The 15,068-nt window shown below is 31.7% G+C and overlaps 1 protein-coding gene across 2 annotated transcripts in view; it reads right to left on the bottom strand.

The window, feature by feature from the left end:
• Positions 1–14,799, bottom strand: part of LOC129744755 (uncharacterized) — a 429,246-nt gene extending 414,447 nt beyond the window's left edge. For both annotated transcript variants that reach the window (XM_055737450.1, XM_055737451.1), the window contains exon 1: positions 13,992–14,799. The gene's annotated coding sequence lies outside the window, so the exon portion shown is untranslated. The remainder of the gene's footprint in view (positions 1–13,991) is intronic.
• Positions 14,800–15,068: the final 269 nt, after the last annotated feature.

Below are 15,068 nucleotides of genomic sequence, written 5' to 3'. Positions count from 1 at the left end.
TGTTTTTTGAGTATTTTTGGAGATATGTATGGGGTAGTAAAACCGATACATATATATTGTTGGTTTTTGAAAATTGTTGATGAAATTTTTTTTGTCTGTTGGCCAAAAAACCGAATAAAAAATTCGGCCGAAAATTTGTTTGTTTGAAACTAGATAGTTTCCAAATATTCCCAAATATTTCATAAAATCACCGGTTGATGTTTTAATAAAACATTTGGAAATTGCCGTTCCAACTCTCGCTTCGCAAACCTCATGAAACAATGTTTATATTTATGAGGCATTAAAAAATGCAAACATAAAATAGATAAATAATCGAATGGCGAGTAGAAAACATGTAAAATTTTGCATAATTGGAATCATGGCCGTAGGAACGGTAGGGGTTTTGGGGGTTAAACCCCCCCCCATGAAGGTCGAAAACTTCCAAGGGAAATTTTTTTATCAAACATAAAAATAGAAATTTCTAATCAAATTTTGATAGCTCCAAAACTTCAAAATCTCATTTCAGGAACACAATTCTATAACAGTTTTCTGAAAAATTTCTCACTTGTTGATAGTAATTGAGTTCCAAATATTGAATCCCAATAAAGTTAGACTAAGCTTACCTGATTGTCCGGATTTTGACCAAATTTTCTCACTTTATTTGCAAAATCAAAAGAAATTTTTTTTTAGTCTTTAGAATTAGAATTATCCAAATATTTTTTTAAACAAATTTTTTCAAAATAAATATAAACGATTTTTGAGAGTCTGACTCTTCTGATGATTCTGAATCGGCTGATGTGTCTCGAAAAAATTAAAAACAGTTTTCCATGTTTTCCATTTTTCTTCTTGATTTGATTTAAATAATTCCAAAATTTGCCAGCATATTGGCCGGATTTTTGGGAAAATTTTGAAACAATATGCCCCAATTTCGCAAGGTTTTGGGATAAAACTTCCGGGTTTACCCAGCCCGGATTCTTGCGGAAATTATTATTTATTAAGTATCCAGTTTATTGTTCTTGATTTTCAGTTTAGATCATCGTTGGTATAGAATCCTGCTTCGAACCTTGGTAATCCAAAATGTGATGAATTTCTCATTTTCTAAACTCATGATTTCGGAATATGGAAAGAAAATATTTTAAATCGATACCATTTTTAAGATTTGGATCTGAAATTTATATCCTAAATTTATATGCAGAGTTGAAACAGGAGAAAGTTTCATGTGTCCAGAATAAAAAAAATGTGAAACAGTTTCATCATTCAAAATTTTATTTAAATTTATAAGTTCTATAATTGAAAGAAATCAGAATGAAAACAATAAATTCAAAATCAAATAAAAGATGTCTGGTTAAAAGTTCTGCTACAAATTTCGCTTTTTGGTTTCAAATTCATTGGATTGAAGATTCAGGTTTTGAATTTGGGTTCAAAATGCAAAGCTCAGACTTGGAACTAAAATCCAAGGTGTGTATTCAGATTAAGCTCAAAATTAAGTTTTATAATCAATAATAAAAGATCAATTTTAAAATTCCCTTAAAGATTCAAATTGAAGGAGATCGCGATTTCATAATTTCTATTCTCGATTCAAAATTAAAATTTTAAATTCAAGTAAAGTCAGTTAAGAAACACATACCTGGTGAAAATCACATATAAAAAATAAGATCTGAATTTGTTTTTTGAAACATCTTGATTTAAGTTTTACAAACTTTTATTACAGGAGTTTGAATTATGAAATGTAAAATAATAAATGATTATTTTTGAACTTGTTTTTAATCCTCAGGAAAAACTTCAACTGGAAATTTTATTGAACATTATTTACATATATTGAAGATTCTTCAAAGTGCAAGTTCTATACAGCAAATTTTGAAACATAACACAAGAAATTTAAATTCCTGGAAACGATCAGCATAATCAATTGCTGGAAAATCAGCAATCTCAATTGCTGGAGATCATTGATAGATTCTAATTTGATTTTCATTTTCGACTCCCATATATAACATAATTAATCCTCAAGCTATGATTAATAAAAATGAAGTTAGTTCATTTTTACAAAGCAATTTATTGAAATTTTATTTTATAACGATTCAGCGATGGAATGGCTGATGTGCACCAAAACTCGACCTTCATTCATTACCTTTGGTTTGATTCATGCATTGCTAGAATATGAAGGAAAATAAAGGATAATATTGTATTTATAGAATGATTCGTTAAATAGAATTCTTCTCGCCTGAACCGTCATGGTAAAAACGACCGTCTTCAACAGCAGCGAATGACAGATCGATTGCTGATTTTTCAGCTATGCAGTTCAAGTGCTGGAAAAATCAGCAATACGAAGAATGTTTGCTGGTTTCCAGAAAAAAATGGATTGCTGGACGTTTCCAGCAACTTTTTTTTTGCTGGAAATCGAGGCAAAAATTTACTGTGTAACCAGAATCTTTAATTTTAATTGAGTTTACAAGAGTAGAGAATAAACCTTATTTGAATTGTTAACCTAATTTTTTACTATTATATCTGAATATTTGATACATTTTCACCCATGCTTGAAAAAGTTATGTATGTTTGTGGTTCTATTGAGTTAGCTTGTAAGTGAGTAAAACATGTGTTTTTTTTATTGAAGTGTTCAAAATCCTTTTTTTGTTTCGATTATAGTTTCTACATAATTGTGCCACTCACGACCTTTATCAACGTTGCAGTTGGTGCAAAAGTCATTGAAAAACTTATCTGGAACAACTGTGTTCGATGTTTACTCTTGAGCTAGAACTCACGGACTCAGTTGCAAGGACCAGTTGCCTCCTGAACTATGTCAAAAGTCCCCATATTTTCAAAGCTTTATGAAAAAAAAAATTGATAACTCATGGACTTATTTTAAAAAATAAATAACTTTTAATACAAAAGAACTTAAAATTGAATTGATTGTACTTAGTACATATACATTTTTTCACTTGTGTATGCATCGCTCAAGCCAAAATGTCATAGGAAAAAAAATGTCATCAAAACCCCCCCCCATGGGCCGGTTCTTCCTACGGCCCTGATTGGAATGATTAAAAATTATAAAACAAAGATCCAATTAACACAAATGGAAAAACGGTCAAGTATTCAAAATGTCAACAATAACAAAAATATAAAAAATGGCTTTAGTGACAATTAAGAAGAAAATGGCAAAAATATCACAAATGGCAAAAATGAGCACATGGTTAAATGGCAAAACCTTCTAAAGATGTTCGAAAAACATCCATTTCGAGGAAATTTTAGTTGCACAGTTTGATGGCGTTCTCCAGGCCGTTGATGTTATCCGATTTTTATGATATTATATTCATTGTGTAGATCATTTATTCAAGCTACTCAACATTTCAGAATTAAGTCGATATGTATTACCAGCTTTTAAGAAACTGGTTCAGTCAGAAAATTGTAAAAATATAAAATAATTATAATTTCAAAATACTTATACCTTCTGACAGCTTTGCTGTATTTGAATGGTTTATTGATGTTTGGAATTGTCAAGAAAACATCCATCCGACGATGTTTAGATATGTTGGAATCCAATGAAAGTTTTGACCGCTATTTCGGATCTTCCAATAGAAAAAAGTCTTACTTTAAAAACGACATCTAATTTTGGCTTTGCTTAGCTGTATTTCATTTCTCTATGAGTCGATTTTTTTTAATTAAATTTTAATTTTTTGTTGTTAATTTGATTATCGTTTTGAATTAACATACTTGTTCTTATACCCGAACAATGTTGAAGGGTGACAAAAAATATTTTAACTATGAAACTGGCAAAAATGGGAAAAAATAAAGCTCATAATAATTTGGAAGATTCGTTGAATAGATTTCATAGTGAAAAGTTTCCACTGGTAAGATGTTGAAAAAAATTAAAACCTCATTTTATTCTACACCTATCAAATTGAGAATTACATATTATTTCTTTTATTTGTCCTACAATTAATTCGTTATATGAATTACAAAAGTCCTGTTAATACCAGGACAATAAATTGTTTTACAATTGTATTTCACATCATCTATTTATTTAATTGTTTTTTTACACAATTACTTCATACAAAGATTATGTTCATCATTCTCAAAAGTTCAAAACAGGCGTTACTAGATTTTTCGAGTATAATTTAAAAAAAATCTCAGTAAAACAGTTTTTAAGTTATGGTCGAAATACGAAATTTTGAAAAAATTTTAAAAGTACTTGTACTGAAATTCAAAAATCTCTTAAAGCATGACGTAAATTCGAAATCTCTTATTTGCATATTAAAGGTGAATAAATTTTCTATCGATTAAGTGAACTTTATTTTTGAGTATGATTAACAGTATTGTTGATATTAGTGACTTTATGATAGAAAAGATTATAAAAAACGCATTTTTATAGAGAAAATTTTGTTTCAGCTTTAGTGTCAGACTCGAAGGTAATATGTCAAAAATCCGATTTTCTTTTGTACTTAAAAATCAGTTCATAACAAAGATTTCAAGTGGCTGTTTATCAAAATCGCTTGAAAATTGAAAAAGTTATGGTTACTTTACCATAACAGGAATTATTACATTTTTGAATAATTTGTCGAACCACGGTGTACTTATCATAGTATAGGAAGAATAAAACATGGTAAATCTCACTCGCTCCAAGTCAAAGTTAAGTATTAGTGTACCATAAGGTCACATGCCAAATTTCAGATTGATCTGACCATGGGGAGGGCTGCTTGTGTCTCAAACGTGAATAGGATTTTGAGGTATTTTGCTCGGGAGGAACATAAAATACTGGTTTTTTATTAATAACTTATTTCTTCACTGGCCGGTTGCTTTTTATGAATAATTTTTTTAAAGCCTGAAATTTAAAAAATATTTCACTCGAAGACTGTAATCCGATTGGACTTAAAACAGAAAAGTTATTGCGATGGTAACATTCTAATATTGTTTGTTTTATACGGAACTTGAATGTTGATATAAAACCAAGATTTTAAATCTTATTAATCAAAAATCAGTTGAAAGTTATAGAAGTTATGGTCAAGGTTCCCGAAATCACTGAGTAATCTATAATTTTACAGAATTTTGAGCATATTTTCGTTACAGATTCTATGTCATAGAACAAAATATTCACAGATTTTTGAAATTTTGTATACTTTTCAAAACTGATAAATTTGTATACCAATACTTACTTTGGATTCCTGAATCAAATTCACGAAAATGTTATAAAGTTAACACTGTATATTGATACAGTGTAATTGTAATATTGTAAAAATAAGCATATGCGAAATGTTTTTCAGTGAAAATCGTATTAAAACATCACAGAATCTTGTCACAGAATTTTGGAGCCAAATCAAAGAAATATAGAACTATTTTTTTCAAAAACACACAGTTTTTTTCGGTTATGGTTACTTTACGTAAGTAATATTAGCATAGGAAGAATAAAACCTGGTTAATCTAACCAGTTCCAAGCTAAAATTAAACATTGCCTTACCAGAAGTTCACAAGCCAAATTAAGCAAAATCTGACCATCTGAAGGAATAGCGATTGAGCCTCAAGCGTGAATGGGATTATGAAATATTTTGCTCGGAAGATGCACAAAAATCAGATTTTTCATCAACAACTTTTTTATCCACTAGCCGATTGATTTTTTAAAAATAATTTTCTCAAAGCCTAAATCAAGACAAACATTTTACCCGAAGACAGCATCACGATTGGAGCTGAAACGAAAAAGTTACCTCAAGCGTTACCTCAGTCAAGCGCTTACACTTTCTGCATTTGATTCCGTTTCCTGGATTCTGAACATGGATGCGCGCACATGGGTTCGCACCCGAGTTCGAGCACGAGCTCGAACTTGCACCCTACACTTTGAGTGCGGTGAGTTTAAATGGGTGCGTGTTGAACTTGCGCCTCAAAAGTTGTGTGCAAGTAAGTACAAAAACTCGCGTGCACTTCGCACCCAAGTTGTACCGTGAAGACTGCTGGCAAATCCAGGTCAAAAATTTTACTTGGCAACGGCTCGGGGGGATGTTCAAGCCAAATTTAAATTTATTTTTGCCGACAAATTTGTACATAAATTTATGATTTGCCAGGGCATTTGCAGTTGTGGTAAAAAACGAAAGTTTTCTTCACAAATAAGATAATGTCGTCGAAACTATACCAAAAAGACCGTTTCCAGAAACGAATTTTGCCGTTCGTTCGATCCCACGACCATTCCGTAATGTTTTGGCTAGATTTGGCAAGCTGTCATCACAGCAAAGTCGTTCAAGAATGGTATGCAGAGAAAGGGGTCCAGTTTGTTCCGAAAAAAAACTTTAACCCATCCAACTGCCCCCAGTTACGCCCCGAGAAATACTGGGCAATCATGAAGAGGAGACTCAAGGCTAAGGGAAAGGTTGTCAAAGACATCAATCAGATTAAGATCTGGTGAAATAAGAAAGCTAAAACGATAGACGAAGAAGGTGTGCGCCGTGTAATGAGCCATGTTGCAGGAAAAATTCAAAAATTCCATCGAAACCGTGACGAATAATTTTATCCGTTTTCTTAAAAGTATGAAGAAAACGCTACATTTGTATAAAAAAAACTTGAATTCAATAATAAATAACTTTAACACAGGCATCTGTTTTTGTTTCAAATCTATCTGAAGCAAGCTTTATATTAGTGCTTTCAATGCTACAGAGAAACTGAAATTTTTTGAATTTAACACTTAAACCATGTTGTAAAAAAATTTTGTCTGTTTACTGATTTTTTAATTCTTCGATTTGGTCAGGTTGAATTTTCACACCCACTATAAGTTGCCCAAGCGAATGTTACAACGAACGGGACCGCGGAAAAAGTGCGACCGCATCCAAGCGTGGCCAACTTAAGTATAGGTGAGAAATTTATTGAAAAATAGCAGAATTCAAATTAAACCTAGCATAATTGATGTTAAAGGTGGCTAACGGAGGCAAAAGGCCGAAATTCATACTTACTAAACGACAGTTACTAAACGAAACCAAAACAAATAAACCATAGTTTTACTATAGCAATTTATAATTTTCGTAGGATTTTAAAACGTGTTCATCAACTTTGTACGAATAACGAAGAGTTTACAACATCGTAAATCAATGTTTCCTTGTCATCCAAGAACCGCAAGTAACAAATTCGATAATAGTAGAATTCATTTTCATTAAATGGTCTGATTCATATAAATGATTCAAAACAGCTGCAAATAAGTATATTCAGGTCACAAAGAAGAATTTTTTAAGTCATCTGTAACATTGTATGCTTTTTATTTCAAAACCCGTGGTTGTATGTTTGTTATAAACTTTCTAAAGCCCTATGCTTTTCAAAGAAGTTGATTAATTATCGAGGCTTCACGCCTCGTTGAGTTGAAAAAAGGTTCTGATTTAACTGTGTGGATTTAGATCAGAAATTAAGTGATTCTTCTTTTATTTTATCCATAGATTCACAATGATATTAAAATTTTCATTTCTTTCTCCCTTATACTTAATTTGAAATATTCTCTGAGTTTTTATTTTATACCGAAGGACGAGTGGTCGGAATTTGACCAAACCGAATTTAACGCCAACCGCAATTTTTGGGTAACTTTTTTTGAATGGACAAATCATTCCTACAGGCTACAAGAAACCAAATTAATGAATTTCAAGGACCAGAACTCATCATTTTTAATTCCAAAAATAAATTCCCGTCAATCATAGTTGCTTTTTCGGTTATGGAAATGAGATTCAAATGCCTTTCGTCTGGTCAAGCCTAATCAAATATTCTTTGAAAAGGTCGCTTAAGATTCTATATGTTGAATTCTAGCAAACATTAGAAGGTAAGCCTTAAAACTCGTAACTATACTACGCATTTATTTATAGTTTGTTCATTTAATAAGCATTTTTTTCCGGGCGGATATGAGAGAAAGGTTGAGAAAGTGGTGTTATTTTTCGATTTCGGTAGTCAAGTGAATGTAAAGCCTGGAATCATAGCAGTTAGTTTTGCCGTGCTGTGCTGAATTTGCAGCTCCAAAAGATTTGTTAGTGCTGGTTCCGCAAGTTTTTGAAAGGAGAAAGTTCTTTGAAAAAATTTAGATATTTCTTCGAATTCGAAAATACAAAGTGCGTGATTGATTGTCGAAAGCAGTAGGGGAAAAGTTCATATAACGCCCCATGTGGCCAATACGCGCCACTCTTGTTTTGAAGAATCTGAAACATTTTAAGCCTGCAAAATATTACCAATTTTTTTAAATGCTGTGATTGGTCATGGCAAGTATGAATTTTTCCTTAAAATGCCTCTGTATCGAGATAATTTCACAATTTAGGTTTTTCTTCATTTCGATCTAAATTTTAAAACACTTTTAATAAGGTGTCACCAAGCAGAGAAAAACGAATAAGACAATATTTTCTGACACATCGATAGAGGAGAATCTAAATTACGATTTTATGCTAAAAAATTATACTGAACTCGCTAAGGTATGCTTTTCATGGGTATGTTCTATCACGGCCCATGCGCTTTTTATAACGCGCCAATCGTAGTAGGCTTAAAATTGCATTAATTTTTCACAAAGGCCAATTTTCATTGAAAATGAACAAAAAGTCTAAAGCCATATTTTAAGCGTTAATTCAGCCCAAAAAATCTATTTTTCATTTTTTGTTAAATTTCTATTAGTCCATTTTGATTTTCTTTTCAGTCAAAGTGTCTGTAAGGATTGGTGTGTTTTCGGTCTTCGGCTGCTCTCGGGTGTGTTCGGCTGCTAGGCGCGTATTGAATACACGGCGGCGCGTATTTGCAACACAGTTTTGTTCTGTGGCTTTGAATATGGTTTTTAAAAATCATGTTTTTGAAGAAACTAAAGCAGTTTGAGTAATGAAAAATCATAGGAATTTGTAGAAAACACATTTCTTCAACGATTACACCCATTTTTACCACAATTTGTACGTGGAATACGTAGAAAATCAGCGATTCGCTTAGGTGGCGCATAATAGGGCATGTTCCCCTACATATTTCATGAACATCTATCTAAGTGCTGTGTTGAGGAAATTAAGATAAATGGTGAAGGAAAAGGGGGTTGAAGTAACATTCGAAAATGCTTTAAATTGAGCCCGGTTGGGACCGTGTCTATACGTTACGCAGGGAATATTATCCAAAAACATTGCAACAGTTTATTTAAAACAATCAGAAATTCAAATAATATTTAAAACATTTGGTAACATCCTCCTGAACATTTTGGAATTTAAGAATCTAAGAAAAAAAGAGATGATAATTTTGGAATAAGCAACCTTTGAAAGTTATATTCATATTAATTTAAATACATGGAATATAGGTAAATTCATCGGAATTTTGGGCAACTGCAAGTTTGTTTATCATGTTTGATTTTAAATGTAGAACAATAAACATTTGTAAATCTGACATTTTAAAGATGTTTTTTTTAAGTTGTAAATATATTTCTAAATTTGATATTTAAGCAAAAATGAACATTTGGGCAGTTAAGAATCGAGAAAATTGCTATCTTCTGAAACTTCAATTATTTCACCTTGTTGGAAAATTTGGAAAATTGAATTTGACAATTCAAGCCAGCTATGTTATTAGCAAATCTTGAAAGTTTGCCCCTATATAGCGAAAATCACATACAAGATTTTTTTATGGAACTGAAAAAATGGTAATAAAGGATTGGAATTTTGAAGATATTCTTAGAATGATCTTGTTGAAATAATAACTATAGAAATTTGCAAACATGAAAGAAAGATTGAAGTTACCGATTCATCTATAAAACTTTAGACAGAAATTTAAGAAAAAATTACGGGATGAATCATAAAATCGGATGAAAATCTCCGAAAAAAAATTAATAAAGAAAGAAAAATTGTTAAAATATAATTTTCAATAGAACTGTGTAACTTTAAGTTCTTCTGTGCGTAGCAAGTTTATGTGTGCTTCCCATTTATGTAAAAATTCTAACATTTCAAGTGGTAATGGCCAAATTGCTAAGAAAGGTAAAGTAAATATTCCGTGGTTGCGGAAAATCTGTCGTAAAATCATAACACTGAAAATGTTTTGAATTTTAAACAGTTGCGAAACTGGCTGTCTCGTTCTTCAAATAGAACAAACACATACACGAAAAACACGCATTACATAACAGCTCATACGAAGCCATGGTGTCGGGTATGTGATTGTATGCATTGTAGATTTGCCGAACTATTAACCCTCATCCGCATTAGAGTGTCATTTTGACACTACTGCAAGTTTGAATGCTTGTAACTTTTTTCAGAAGCATAAAAAAAATTTCTTCGGGGACCCTAAATGAATTCAAAAGTTCTTTAAAATTGCATCTGTGTCATTTTGACACTCCAAAAGTAAAAGCTATTTAAGTCGTTTGAATTATTATGAACTTCAAATAAAACTTATATCACTAGAAACCTTGTAATGTCAGTAAAATATGTTTAGAACATGGGTGGCCAACATTTTCAACAGGCGGGCCAAACTTCAGGAATGAGATTGGCGGGCGGGCCAGAAAAAAAACAATCGATCTGGAACATTAAAAAAAATTAACAGATTTTTGAAAACGCTATAAAAACATTTGCCTAGGTCACATCGAGTACAGGTTTGCCCGGAGATTTAATATAAAATTTGGGAAAAGTCCGGTCCGACTCGGTTGCCCGGATTTCATTGAAAAATGCTCGGATTTATTCACTTTTTTTTGCCAAATCTAACAAAAAATATAACTTAATTGTATCGCAAATGTTTTTTCTTAGTGCATTCAAAACGAGAATGTTTGAATAAGTTTTATAAAAATATAATCATTAAAGCTTTCGTGGAAGCCTAAAATACGATTTAAAATCTGCTGATAACTTATGATGGTCATTTATTCCAGTTTTGTTTGCTGTTGATTTGCTATTGTTATTGACTGGAGCTTTAGTCAAAAGTTTTTGAATCACACGCCTGGATTTTGCCAGGTTTTGCGATGAAAATAGTCCGGATTTTTCCGGCCTAAATACGTGCTCGAAAAATTTTGGTAACCTTAGTATGAATTCATCTTAATAAGTCGTTTTTGTTACTTGCACATTTTTACAAATTTTGCTCTATTAGGAAAACAGTATAAAAATTACGCAATAAATACTAAATGAATTATTCCTCCCATCTTATGTATGTACATCAATCTTTTCAAGGCATTTAGAATCTCATCCGTTTATTCATCCCAAAAATGTCAAATGGCGTGACTACAATGGACATAAACCAATTTTATGGTCTCAAAAAAAAATAAAAATAACCGCAGAATGGTATATTTGAAAAAAATAGCTTTTACAAGCGTTTGACACTTAAAAAATTATTTTTTCAAAGAACTCTAGTTATATCATAAATAATATTGATTTTTCAAAGTACGGACCTCAACCCAATCCAACTCTTTCAAAATTTTTCAATTTCTCGATTTAACTAATAAATTTGGAAATCATTGCACCTTTCTCAAGTCAAAATTTTGCTGAAAAAAAAAGTCATTATTCTGAGAGATTTGTCAGTATCAAACCGGTTCAAGTTGAATTTCACTACCCAACTGTAAATTCTATCTTATTTATCATTATTGATGTTCATAAATACAGAGCAAAATGTTTATTGAAATATATTTGTGTTTGGTTCAATTTTCATAATATACCTTTTTTCGGTTAAGGTTAGCCAACAATAACAAATTGAAAAAAAATTACAGGGCAAACTTTCAAAATTTTATATAATTTACAAAAGTCATTAAATTTAGCTGAAATACGAAGTTGATGAAATAAAATTCATGTTACGAATGATTGAAATTGTTGTAAAAGTATAATTTTCGTTATGATGTTGATATGCTTCGGTGAATTTTTACGATTTTTAAACGATTTTGATACGATCTTACTATCTTTCAGAAGTTATCCAAACTCCTCAAGTCCGCTTGAATGCTCTTCATACCAATGATACGTTGTCGAGAAACATTGAAAAATGTGTGATGGAATTTACAGAGAATGTGTTAAATACCATACGACATTGATAATTTTAAAGTTGTAATTGTGATTGTTTTTTTTTATACAATGACTGTAACCTTTTTTTGTAAAATTATATGAAGCCTGATGAACTAAATGTGTATAAGTACAAAAATGATCTGTTTTAAGTTAATAATGCCAACGTTTCTAAATGTTGATTTTGTTAGATTTTTAAAATTATATTCGTATACTTTTACATTACAATTACCAAACACAACAATGTAAAAGCGTGTTTTCTCGAAATTAATTTTTTTACTTCTACCCCTTTGGCATATATCAATTCATAGATATTTTCAAATCTTTGTTTTGAATGTAGTTAAAGTAGATTTAGATATATTTTTCAAAATAATATACGCAGACCAAGAAAACCGATCAATTCTTAGAATATGACTCTTCCAAAAAGATCTTCGCGGGCCACAAAAAGTTGGTCGCGGGCCACATGTGGCCCGCGGGCCCTGGTTTGGCCACCCATGGTTTAGAACATTATATATAACTAAAGCTTCAGATTTCTCGTTAATCAGCATGAAAGAAAAAAAATCTGAAAAAACATGCCTCAGGAAAAGTGTTGTAGTTCATATATTACACGTCCAAAAAAAGATTTGCTTTATGCATACGAATGCTGAAGTAAATGCCTATATCATGAAGACAAGAAATATTTTTTTAAATTTTCTTTAATGAAATGGTCACAAAAAGTTCAAAAAAGTGGTCTAAAAAACCTACTTTTCATTTGATCTGCTTGGCTCTCTGCCCAAATCACCACCCACCGTACCTACTCGGAGAGCAAACAAACACGTTTTGCTGGACCGCTGCTTGTAGTTCTAGAAATTCAGGAATGATTTTACGTTTATAATTTTCATATTTTTGTGAAATCTCACAGCGTGAATTGTAGCACCTCACTAGAATGTAGATTAAATGTGCTTTCCAATGAATATACTCTTGATTGGTCCAAACGAAGTAAAAGCACTGATAATCCAGGAACAACCTGACAGTGGACCACAAAAACAGATGAAATTTCAATTTGTAAAAAAAATCGCGCAAAGTAGTGAACTTTGAAAAATTCCAGTAAATTCAATTTTTGTTGCATATAAAATCTAAAGACAGCAAAATGTTGGAATTTTAATAGATTTTGTAGTCGTATTTTTTACAAAACTCTACCATCGCTCAAACAGTATTTACTAGCAATCGAATGAAAAGTAGGTATTTTAGACCACTTTTTTGAACTTTTTGTGACCATTTCATTAAAAAAAATGTAAAAAAATATTTCTTGTCTTCATGATATAGGCATTTACTTCAGCTTTCATATGCATAAAGCAAATATTTTTTTTGGACGTGTAATATATGAACTACAACACTTTTCCTGAGGCATGTTTTTTCAGATTTTTTTTCTTTTATGCTGAATAACGAGAAAACTTGTAACTTTAGCTGTACATAATGTTCGAAACATATTGTACTGACATTACAAGGTTTCTAGTGATATAAGTTTCATTGTAATCGGTTATATATAAAAAGTGTTATGACGATTTTAGCTTGGAGTGTCAAATTGACACTCCTAGTGCTGATTAGGGTAACGAAATCTAATGCGGATTAGGGTTAAACAATTAGAACTCGCGAAAACAATTTCAAAAAAAAAAAAATTGCCTAATGATACTTTAGAAATGTTAAAAACCATGCTATTTATCTTTTTCATTTAATCTAATAAATCTGTAATAAAGAAGTTATGAGTCAAGGAAAAAAGGTGGCCCATGATTCCCTACTCTATACTATTTTTTTGTGGTAATAAGTGAAAAGAATGAGAAAAAAAACCGTTCGATTTTAGAAACACAAAATGTTTGGGCGTGTTCCCATACAAAAAAAAACAGATAAATATATGGATTATAAGGGTACTGGTTTGAAGGAATGAATATCATTTGAACATCAAGAAAATAATCAAGTGATGAGTACTTTAAAAGATTAAAACGATCACTTTTTTTTTACTAAACTCAACGCAGTAATTTAGTAATTAATTAATTGTAAGAATCAGAACCATTTAAAAGTAAGTAATGTAGTAAAGTAAGAATGAGCAATATTCACCTTTAATGTATCCACAGAATTTTGGTAAAATTTAACGAGTCAATTAAATCCATGTATCCTTATCAGTTTGATCTTTGACACTTTGAACACTTACTCAACATTAAATTTATTTATATTTAACTCTGAACCATTCAACTTTTTATCTTTCTAACTTTTTGACTTTTTAAAATCTTTACTTTTTCAATTCATAACATTGCACTTGAACAACTCCTTTTTTCATAATCTACCTTTCACGCGGATGTTGCAAAGAGAAACAATTTTCGTCACTTGATAATTTTTTTGAAATTCTTTAATCTTGTTTTCTAATTTCACTTTTCTAGAGCACAAATCCAGAGTAAAGGGCTTCTCACAAAAATTGAACGGTGTATTCCCAACTGTAGTGTTGTAGTTTATTCAACTGCAATTAATCTATACGTGATCCCCCGACACAACAACACTTGCTTCCGTTTTACACAAAACTTTCCCACGTGTGCTGCCGTTGTTGCTGCCTCTAATATATGTTAATCCACATTTGCATCTTCCTTGCTTGGTAATTTATCCCTATCCACCGCAGCTCAATTGATCAACATTAAACCCCGCGCTAAAATTCACCAGCAAGATTCAACACCGGTTGGCAAACTGCCTTCACCCGATTTCGCCCAACTAAACCGGACATGGTTACCGCAACTCTTTTTCACATTCTTCGACTTCCCTCCAAACTAAACTCCCACCCACAACTCAACAGGAATGTTCAGTAGTCTCGATTGCCCGTTTACAGGTGTTCCAAGGTATCGTGCGTGTGCCAAGAACTACCGTCCACTCGACCCGAAACGCGTTCAACGACTGACTGCCAAGTTCTAGCTGAAGGTGCCAGTGAACAACTTCCTGCTGCTGCCGCCGACTTTCTACGAAATCGGAAAATCTTCAATGACTGTTGATGGCCCTTTTTCCGATGACGGTTTTTCCTCTCGCCAATACAGAAGAACCAAAAAAGCAGTGGGAAAATCAACATTCTCTCGCTCAAAATTGTTTCCACCCACTTCTCGAGTTTTCTCTCTCATAACATAACCGACAACAGTGTACTTGGCCTCAACCAAA

Source organism: Uranotaenia lowii, chromosome 2 (genome assembly GCF_029784155.1).
Source record: "Uranotaenia lowii strain MFRU-FL chromosome 2, ASM2978415v1, whole genome shotgun sequence".
Lineage (NCBI taxonomy): Eukaryota > Metazoa > Arthropoda > Insecta > Diptera > Culicidae > Uranotaenia > Uranotaenia lowii.
This window is presented reverse-complemented; position numbering and strand designations above follow the sequence as displayed.